Source organism: Phoenix dactylifera, chromosome 7 (genome assembly GCF_051530095.1).
Source record: "Phoenix dactylifera cultivar Ajwa chromosome 7, Ajwa_hap1_PhDact_Kaust_v1.1, whole genome shotgun sequence".
NCBI lineage: Eukaryota > Viridiplantae > Streptophyta > Magnoliopsida > Arecales > Arecaceae > Phoenix > Phoenix dactylifera.
The window spans coordinates 15,166,356-15,177,553 of record NC_143196.1 but is presented as its reverse complement, the minus strand read 5'-3'; the positions used below and the strand labels follow the sequence as shown (position 1 = coordinate 15,177,553).

Sequence of the window (11,198 nt, the reverse complement as noted above, 5' to 3'; positions counted from 1 at the left end):
GACGAGAGAGGGGAGGAGAGAGAATAGTTTGTGATATATTGGGAAGAATGAGAGGTGAAGGCTTTCATTTGAAGATGGAAGGACATCCGGCCACCATGCGCGGCTGAACACCTAGTCTAGGGCTGGATGAAGCCCTAGCAATGTAACAGGGCATTGTAGTTCTTACTCTTTTAATCTTTTTGGAGTTTGTTTAAATTCTCATTCTCAATGAAAAATTATTTTATGATGTTTAAACCTTGAGCATGCCATTTACTATTCATGTTGCTAAAGTAGTCTAAGATGATCCATGCCTAGGAAGATGAGATGTGCTACACCCTAGATTAGCATACTTAGGTAGACACTTCATGCTATACCGAAGATGGATCTTCCTAAAACTCTTTATGCTTTTATTTTATAAGGCTTGTAGCCAAAATTGCATGCCTCTCCAAAAGATAAGATTAAGAACACAATCCTTGATGCAATGCTATGTGGTGGATTCCAAACCCTAGATCTATTTACTTTGATAAAATTTCAATCCGTACTCATAGTTTGATTTAGTTAAATCAATTTAGCAAATCCTTCTTGTTGATTTATTTTTTAAAAAAAAATAACTTATTCTTCAATCCCTGTGGACCGACACCCGTAATCACTATCCTACAGGATACGTGCTATTGCGTGGTTTATTTTTGAAATTGAAATAACCGATCAATTCTTGGCGCCGTTGCCGAGGATTGCTAACATAGTTATTTTTCTTATTAAAAAAAAATATTTAAAAATTAAAAAAAATTTCTTTAAAAAATTTTCTATTATTGTTACTTTTCTTATCTTCTTTTTCTCCCTTACTAATTTTTATTTTTATTTTTATTTTTATTTTTATTTTTTTTATATATATATTATTTGATCAGGAATCGAGAAAAAAAATCTGGGATGATCAAAAGGAGAACTGCCGGAAAAGAAATGCTGTAGAGGTTTGCAAAAAAAAAAAAAATAAATTGCTGGAGAAATTCCCTTTGGTAACCTCTAAACTTTTCTTATTTAAATTAATTATTGGTTTGAAATTTTGTGGTGATTGTTTGATTTTAATTATAGCAAAATTGTGAATGCATGCTTGATACACATACACAAATCAATTTGCACATAGTAAGGGCAATCACCCCAACAAGATAAGAGCCGGATTTCATCACCGGACTCTTGCCCAATTTAGGTGAACTCAATCTCACATAGTGTCATCTTTAATTAAAATCAATTAGACGTTGGCCCCTAGGGACATTCGAGCTCAATAGGACGAAGATCACCGAAGGTTGCACCAATTTCGCTCTGTGGCTTAGTTGATGTCTAGGCAAGCTTTGTCCCTATAAGGGAGACAGTTCATCTGTTCGAGGCAAGTGGGTTTTAAGTGGGACCTTTGCGAACGCATCGTGACCCCTCCACTTACCTGGGAGCTTACCTGGTCAACTCGGTTCATTAGACCGGATTGGAGGCTTAGGTGCCCTCTTCAAACCAGTTAGGAGCTGTCTAGTGATTTTAGGACAAAGACTAGGATTGGTATGCTTTTCTCTTTTATTGCATGCTTGATTGATCGAGTACTAGTGTATGCACGGTAGTCGTTCTAGAGTACAAAACCTATTACCTTTTGACCCTGAAATAGAACGAACCCTTAGGAACATTCGAGCTAAGATCAAAACATTAGGATCATCCCCACCTCTTAAGATGGCTGAAGAACAACCCAAACTCCTGAGGGAGTACTTTACTCCCACCATTTACACTTCCCCATCTTGCATTCGATTACCTGAAGTAGCAGCGGTACAATATGAAATAAAGTCTAGTGTGATCCAAATGCTTCCATCTTTTTATGGGCTCACCAATGAAGACCCATATAAACACCTAGATGAATTCCTTGAGATTTGCACCACTGTCAAGATTCAAAATTTCACTGATGATGCCTTGAAACTTAGGTTATTCCCCTTCTCCCTTAAAGATAGAGCCAAACAATGGCTGAATTCTTTAGAAGCTAACTCAATTCGTTCTTGGGATCAAATGCAACAAGAATTCCTTAAAAAATACTTTCCCATAGGAAGAACGAACCAGTTTAGACGTGCCATTACAAGCTTCTCCCAAACTGAGGGAGAAGAATTTCATGAAACTTGGGAGAGATTTCGTGACCTAATCCGTAAATGCCCACATCATCAAATACCTAAGTGGCAGCTAGTGCAATGCTTCTATGATGGATTGATTGAACGAAACCGTCATATGATTGATGCTGCATGCGGGGGGACTTTCATGCTTCGAAATGAGCATGAAGCATGGCAATTATTTGAAAACCTTAATGAAAACTCCCTCCACCATGCTTCATGTTCTCGTCAAGCACCCCCGAATTCTCAAAGAAGAGGAACCATTTGTGAAATAAGTAATTCTATGGACCTGTCTAGCAAGGTAGATGCATTGTCCCATAAGATTGACCAACTGATGGTAGGGGGACATGTCGTTAGCTCTTCCCAAGCACAAGTGTGTGCTATCTGTTCTAGCCCATCACATTCTATTCATGAGTGCCCCTCAGCACCCCAATTTTCCGAACTCGTGCAAGAACACATCAATGCTGCCCAAACACAGCCCAGACCGGGTAATGATCCATTTTCCAATACATATAATCCGGGATGGCGAAATCATCCAAATTTCTCTTGGAGACAGCAAGCTTCGAACTCTGCCCAACCCCACTCTCAAAATTTTCAAAATCCTCAGAATTTTCATCTCTACCGTCCCTCAACTCAATTTCAGCACCCTCCTCCTCCAACCCAAAGAAATACAGCCTTTGAGGAGAAGGTGTTGACTGCCTTTCAAGGTTTGGAGGCAAATACACAACTTTGCACTCTCACACACAATCAATTGCTAAGCTAGAATCCCAAATGGGTCAACTAGCCAATGCATTAAATAAACGAGAGGAAGGTAAGCTTCCAAGTCAACCAATGAGTAATCCAAGGGGACAATACGTGGCTCAAGAAACCCGACTAAATCATGAGCAAGCCAATGCTTTGACTACCCTAAGGAGTGGTCGTATAATAGATAATAAGGTTGGGGAGAGTAACAATAAGGAAGATGAAGAAGAGGAGAGGAATGTTTCACATGAAAACCCAAAACCTTCTTCAGCTAGTCCACCATCTGTCACAACCCATACTCCAAAGGCTCCATTCCCTGAAGCACTTAATGCACCCTCTCCCTTTAACAAGAAGGGAACTTCACTAGAAGAGATGATGGAGGTCTTCAAACAAGTTAAAATCAACCTCCCACTCCTTGATGCCATCAAACAAGTTCCCTCCTATGCCAAATTTCTCAAAGATCTTTGCACCCAAAAGCGAAAATCTAGGACACATGTGCCTAAAAAGGTCTTACTTACTGAACAGGTAAGTTCCATTCTCCAATACAACACCCCTCCAAAATTCAAAGATCCTGGCACCCCCACTATTTCCTGTGTCATAGGAGATAACTCCATTGACCGAGCACTCTTAGATCTAGGGGCAAGTGTGAATCTTCTACCCTATACAGTCTATGAGAAATTTGGGTTAGGTGAATTAAAACCTACCTCGGTGTCCTTACAATTGGCTGATCGATCTGTGAAGATACCATGGGAGATGATTGAAGATGTTCTTGTCAAGGTAGACAAATTCTATTTTCCAGTAGATTTTATCGTCCTTGACATGGAACATGTGCCCAACCTAAAAAAACAAATCCCTGTGATTCTTGGTCGTCCCTTTTTAGCGACAGCCAATGCATGCATCAACTGTAGAACTGGGGCAATGGATATATCATTTGGGAACATGAAAATTAAATTGAATGTATTTCATGCCGCTGACCAACATGTGAGGGAAGACGAGTGTTGCCTAATTGACGAAATGGATGATCTTGTAGAGGAAGCCCTTCCCTATATCTTAGCAGATAACCCCTTAGAGGCATGTCTGGCCCATTTTGACATTGACAACTTTGATATAGACAAGGCCATAGAAGAAGTTAACATCTTACTTGACAATCAATCTCCTGTGAGTTCCCTTCCTTGGAAGAGCCGACCTGAACCTCTTCCTCCCATTGCTAGCGCGCCACTTTGTCCTTCCATTGATTCACCACCTAAACTTGAGTTAAAACCACTTCCAACAAATCTTAAGTATGCCTTTCTAGGACCAGAAGATAGCCTCCCTGTAATTATCGCAGCCAACTTATCTACTGAACAGGAGGGTAAACTTTTGAGGGTGCTAGAAGAGAATAAACATGCCATAGGATGGTCTGTAGCCGATTTGAAAGGGGTTGACCCCTCTGTTTGCATGCATCGAATTCATCTCGAAGATGATGCAAAGCCCACCCGAGAAATGCAAAGAAGACTCAATCCTAACATGAAAGAGGTAGTCAAGAAAGAAGTGGTGAAGTTATTAGATGCCGGAATCATTTATCCAATTTCTGATAGTAAGTGGGTGAGTCCGACACAAGTGGTACCCAAGAAATCAGGTATCACTGTGATTAAGAATACGGAAGGAGAATTAATACAAACACGCACAACCACGGGTTGGCGCGTGTGCATTGACTATAGAAAACTTAATTCAATGACTAGGAAGGACCATTTCCCTCTACCTTTCATAGATCAAATTTTGGAACGGTTGGCTGGTCAAGGCTTCTACTGCTTCTTAGATGGTTATTCTGGATATAACCAAGTACCTGTCTACCCGGACGATCAAGAGAAGACCACCTTTACTTGCCCATTTGGGACATTTGCATATAGGAGGATGCCTTTTGGACTATGTAATGCACCCGCAACTTTTCAACGATGCATGATGGCCATCTTTTCAGATATGGTAGAAAACTTTCTAGAAGTGTTCATTGATGATTTCTCAGTTTTTGGCCTATCTTTTGATGATTGTCTAGACAATTTGACCTTAGTTTTGAAAAGATGTAAGGAGACCAACCTAGTATTAAGTTGGGAAAAGAGCCATTTCATGGTTCAAGAAGGCATAGTTTTAGGACACGTCGTGTCCAAGAGGGGCATTGAAGTAGATAAAGCCAAAGTCGATCTTATTTCCAATCTCCCCCCACCCAAAACTGTGAAACAAATCTGATCATTCCTTGGCCATGCTGGTTTCTACCGTCGCTTCATTCAGGATTTCAGTAAGATTTCCAAACCCCTGTGCAATCTTCTGGCCAAGGACACTCCCTTTGTCTTTGATAAAGCATGCGAGGAGGCATTTGAAAATCTTCGCTCAAAATTGACCACTGCACCTATCATACGGCCCCCTAATTGGACCCTTCCATTTGAATTAATGTGTGACGCATCCGACTATGCCATTGGGGCAGTTTTAGGGCAACGGCTAGATAAAATACCTCATGTCATTTACTATGCTAGTAAAGCACTCTCAGATGCACAATTAAACTACACCACCACTGAGAAAGAATTGCTAGCGGTAGTATTCGCACTAGACAAGTTTCGATCTTACTTATTAGGATCCAAGGTTACTGTATTCACTGATCATGCTGCCCTTCGACACCTTCTTGCAAAGAAGGATACCAAACCCCGTCTAATTCGATGGATTCTTTTACTACAAGAATTTGACCTAGAAATTCGTGACAAGAAAGGAACTGCAAATGTCGTAGCGGACCACTTATCTAGGATTCTTCTTGAGCCCTCTTGTAAAAATACCTCACCCTTACACGATTCTTTTCCAGATGAACAATTATTTGAGGTACAAAGAATAAAAATGCCATGGTTTGCAAACATAGTGAATTACCTTGCCATAGGACGAATTCCTGATGATTGGTCAACTCAAGATAAAAACCGATTCTTTTCACAAGTAAAGTTCTATTATTGGGATGATCCTGATTTATTCAAGTATTGTCCCGATCAAGTCATCCGTCGATGTGTCCCTGAACGTGAATTTCAAAGTATTCTTTCATTCTGCCATTCACAAGCTTGTGGGGGACATTTTGGGGGTAGAAAAACTGCAGCAAAAGTTTTACAAAGTGGATTTTATTGGCCCACACTTTTCAAAGATGCCCATAACTTTTGCCAAACTTGTGAACGGTGCCAACGGATGGGTACCATCTTTCGTAGAGATATGATGCCTCTCAATCCTATTTTAATTGTAGAAATCTTTGATGTCTGGGGTATTGACTTCATGGGCCCTTTCCCACCATCCTTTGGTTTCGAATATATTCTGGTAGGGGTTGATTATGTTTCAAAATGGGTAGAAGCTGTCGCCACTAAAACTAATGACCACAAGGTTGTGATTAAATTTTTACATGAAAACATCTTTTGTCGTTTTGGTACACCCCGAGCCATTATCAGTGATGGGGGATCTCATTTTTGCAACCGATCTTTCGAGGCTTTGGTTCGCAAATATAACATCACCCACAAAGTTGCTACCCCATACCATCCCCAAACGAGTGGACAAGTCGAGGTGTCCAATAGAGAGTTAAAACACATCTTAGAGAAAACGGTACGTCCCGATAGGAAAGATTGGTCTCAAAGGATAAATGATGCACTCTGGGCTTACCGTACCGCCTACAAAACTCCTATTGGCATGTCCCCCTACCGATTAGTTTTTGGTAAAGCTTGTCACTTACCGGTAGAACTTGAACATAGAGCTTTCTGGGCTATCAAAAAGTTTAACTTAGATATGACAGTAGCTGGTCCTCACCGAAAACTCCAACTAAGTGAACTTGAAGAATTGCGCAATGAGGCTTATGAAAATGCTAAAATTTATAAAGCAAGGACTAAGGCTTTTCATGATAAAAATATTAACCGTAAGTCCTTCGAACCTGGTCAAAAGGTTTGGCTGTTCAATTCAAAGTTGCGACTCTTCCCGGGTAAACTTCGCTCTAGGTGGGATGGACCATTCGTAGTGAAAAAGGTTTTTCCTTATGGTGCAGTAGAGATCCAACACCTCAATGGTGAACATATTTTAAAAGTCAATGGTCAAAGGTTAAAATCTTATGTGGACTGTGTTACCGATGGGCAATTGATCGAATCCCTTAATTTGACGAACCCTATTTATCAAAATAATTAAGGATGCACCATGTCTGGCTGAAGACAATAAACTTAGCGCTTGTTGGGAGGCAACCCAATTCTCTTAGATTATTTCTTAACATTGAGGACAATGTTAGGTTTAGGTTTGGGGGTATTTCATCTTGATTTTCATCCAAAAAAAATAAAAAAATAAAAAAAATAAAAAATAATAATTAAAAAAATTATTTTTTTAAAAAAAATAAAAAAAATATTATTTTTTTAAAAAAAAATGTGTTTATTTTCATTTTTTATAAAATAATAAAAAAAGTTATTAAAAAAAAGTTTTTGTTAAAAAAAAACCCTAATTTATATACATTTATGCGAGAATGATAAACACACAAAGTATATAAAATCTAAAAAGCCCAATGACTAGTGGGAAGTAATACAAATTTAAGTTCTTTTTATTAAGTCTCTCTTAGGGAGTTGTAAGCTAATTAATACTTTGGAATTTCACTACACACTGGCCGACTCTTCTAAGGTCTAGGCTCGACATTATGTTGAGAGTATGGTAGTAACCTTGGACCCTGATGAATCATACTTATCTAATCCAAAAAAAAAAAAAAAAAAACATCAATAAAAATGGATTTAGTCAGGTACATCGAAAAGGGCTACCTATTGTCAAAGATCAAGTGGGCTTGTGATGAGGACTCCGAGCATAAGTCCGTAGGGGAGTCTTGATGCCCGACACCTTATGCCAACTGGTGTGAGAGTTGTCGACTGATTGCTCGTTACACGAAGAAATCACCACAAGAGTAAAAGTGCACAATTTATATATCTTTCTTAAAAAAAAAAGAAAAAAAAATGTTGTATTGATCGAAAAGACAATAGTGTGAAAGCTGTCGTTGTAAAAATTCGAGTAAACTGGAATATTACAGATAAAGCCCGTGAGGTACTAAAGTAAACATCCACAACTCTCGAAATCCTGCAGATAAGATGATTTTGAATCAGTGAGTAGGTCTTTTCGACCAATCCTTGGAAACTACTAGTATTAACAATATTTTGGAGATCCGAACCCTTAGCTTGTGTACGGTCCAGATTTCACCGAGCACTCCAGTATAAATAAGTCTTACAACTCCCTAAACGGAAACTTAATGACTTTAACTTAGATTGCATACTAATCTAGAATTTGGGCTGACTTAGTAAATAAAACCGTGTGTGCTTTGAAATTCTTATCATTTATGTATCTTAAATTATATTTTAATTAAAAAAAAGTTTTTTTTTTTTTTTTCTAGCTAGTATGCACTTGGAATTTGAAGTTTCATCAATCGAATTAAAAAAAAAAAAAAAAAAAAACAACAACAACAACAACAAATTAATCATAACAATAAATGATATTGAAGTTTGTGGGTATCTTCACTGGAAACCCTCACGAGACTATAACTCGTCCACTAGGGTAACCTAGGGGTTTAAAGCCTTGTTGCATATAGTAAATGCAATCGCGATGCCTGCGAAAGTGAGTTAGAGCTTTTCTTTAATTTCATTTTGCTCGAGGACTAGCAAAACATAGGTTTGGGGGTGTGATAAGTGCTGATTAATCTATAATTTAATATTCTTTTTCCAGCACTTATCAATGTTCTTAAACAGATAACTACTTGTTTTACCATGAAATTGAATAAACATTGAAATAAATTTAAAATATGGTAAGAGGTAAATAATTCTTTTTCAAAACAGACTCTAAACTTGTCTCTCTCCTGGTTATAATCTTTCATGAAAACATATAAGGAGGAGATTGTGTTGACCCGATTTGGTAACCTGATGGAGTTGTAATCAAGCTAAGGTTATAATTAAATGGGTTTTGGTCCTAATTCGATCGAAAGTTATAATTAATTATGTATGGGGCAAAGGTTTGATTAACCCTTTTTATTAGGTCACGGTCCGGTTTTTAGTCTTGTCTGGTCGAGTTCGATCTGAAGCAGCTTAGCAAGAATTAAATTTAAATAACATTGGGCTCGAGAACAAGTTCAAGCAAATCAACGATCATGACCCATCTCAAATCCAAAGCCAATTCCCAACCAATTTCGTACCTACCTTCGTGTAAAATTCATAATTTTAAAATTAAAAAAATAATAATAAAATATCCACAGTAATTTAGAGAAAAATTACTGGAATCACTGTTCATATGAACAGTGTTCCGTGAAAACACTGTTCATATGAACAGTGTTAGGAAAAGAAAAAAAAACTCATTCACTGTTCATCTTCTTCCTCCCCCGATGAACAGCTCACGCGTGCCCACCGACGCCCCCTCCGGCGTCTTCCCGTTGATCCCGCGGCCGCCCACCGTCCGCGGCTCCCTCCCGACGATCCCGCGATCAAATCTGCCGGCGACGAGTCCTCCGTGATTCCAGTCGGCCGCAATTAGCCGCGTGCCCACCATGCCCATGCGGTCGACTCTTCCCAGCAGCGAAGATCCAGCCCCTTCGCCATCACAGCCCGCGTCTTCAGCCGAGATCCAGCACCACCGCATCAGCTCCGTGCCAGCCGCATCAACCGCATGCCATCCGCCACCCGTTCCACCTCCCAGCAGTCGGAAATCAGCCAGCCATCCCGAGCTTCACCCGGATTCGTTCCAAGAAGAGATCCCATCGATTCCCAGCTCCAATCCCTGTGATTCAGCCTTCACCGCGATCCCAGCCAACTGCATTCAACGAGACGGTAACCCAGCTCCTTCCGGATCGGCACCCGTTTCGAGCTTCATCCCCATCTTCGCCCGAGATCATGCCATCCTCCCAGCATCACGCCCTCGCGTGCAACAGGAATCAAGCCTCCGCGAGATCATCCTCCCAGCATCACGCCCTCCTTCTCTCTCGGGATCCATCGCTGGTCTTCGGCGAGCTATAAGAAGAGGACGGCAGAGGAGAAGTGAGAGCTCGGTGGAGAAGAAAGAAAACAGGGGAGAACCCCTGTTTCGGTGAAGAAGAAGAAGCCACCAGCCGAGAGAAAGAAAAAAAAAAAGAAGCGAGAGGGGAGGAGAGAGAATAGTTTGTGATATATTGGGAAGAATGAGAGGTGAAGGCTTTCATTTGAAGATGGAAGGACATCCGGCCACCATGCGCGGCTGAACACCTAGTCTAGGGCTGGATGAAGCCCTAGCAATGTAACAGGGCATTGTAGTTCTTACTCTTTTAATCTTTTTGGAGTTTGTTTAAATTCTCATTCTCAATGAAAAATTATTTTATGATGTTTAAACCTTGAGCATGCCATTTACTATTCATGTTGCTAAAGTAGTCTAAGATGATCCATGCCTAGGAAGATGAGATGTGCTACACCCTAGATTAGCATACTTAGGTAGACACTTCATGCTATACCGAAGATGGATCTTCCTAAAACTCTTTATGCTTTTATTTTATAAGGCTTGTAGCCAAAATTGCATGCCTCTCCAAAAGATAAGATTAAGAACACAATCCTTGATGCAATGCTATGTGGTGGATTCCAAACCCTAGATCTATTTACTTTGATAAAATTTCAATCCGTACTCATAGTTTGATTTAGTTAAATCAATTTAGCAAATCCTTTTTGTTGATTTATTTTTAAAAGAAAAATAACTTATTCTTCAATCCCTGTGGACCGACACCCGTAATCACTATCCTACAGGATACGTGCTATTGCGTGGTTTATTTTTGAAATTGAAATAACCGATCAATGCCTGGGCTTTATCCCGTAGGTGATGGAAGATGGGATTCTCGGACATAGGAGAGGGTTGTTTTCGTGAAATCTGGGAAGAGGCTGGAGCGTGGAAGCAAGGGATGAGTTTGGATGACTCTGTTCCGCCTGTGGATCATGGAATCAACCCGGAATGAGAGGAAGGTTGGATTGATCCGAAGTAGAAAATCGTGGGAGGCAATCGGGATGATTGTGGGACATTAGGATGCCTGATTTTCGGAGAAGATGAACTCTTCCGTGGATAAAAACGGGGAGGCTGGGGAGCTTGGTCTGTGGACACGACGTGGAAGGAATCCGTCGCGGGTTGGCTTGATTCGGTTGGGAGGGAGGCTATCGCAAATGAAAATAATCCGGAGAAGATGGGATCTAGGATGCAGGGGATGCGGATAGAGCTTATCCGAAACTTTGTTCCGAAGCAAGGGAATGTGTTTGGATACCGTGAAGCTCGGGAGGATGAAGCTGCGGACGTGGAGCAGGGGAGATGAACTCTGTTTTGAGGCTGGGATGCTTAATCTGCAGA

General features: G+C 40.3%; 1 non-coding gene across 1 annotated transcript; it reads right to left on the bottom strand.

Annotated features, from left to right (window-relative positions):
* Positions 1 to 2,065: 2,065 nt before the first annotated feature.
* LOC148715093 (small nucleolar RNA R71) lies at positions 2,066 to 2,171 on the bottom strand. Its single transcript, XR_015974258.2, has one exon. It is a non-coding gene; the product is annotated as a small nucleolar RNA R71 (small nucleolar RNA).
* Positions 2,172 to 11,198: the final 9,027 nt, after the last annotated feature.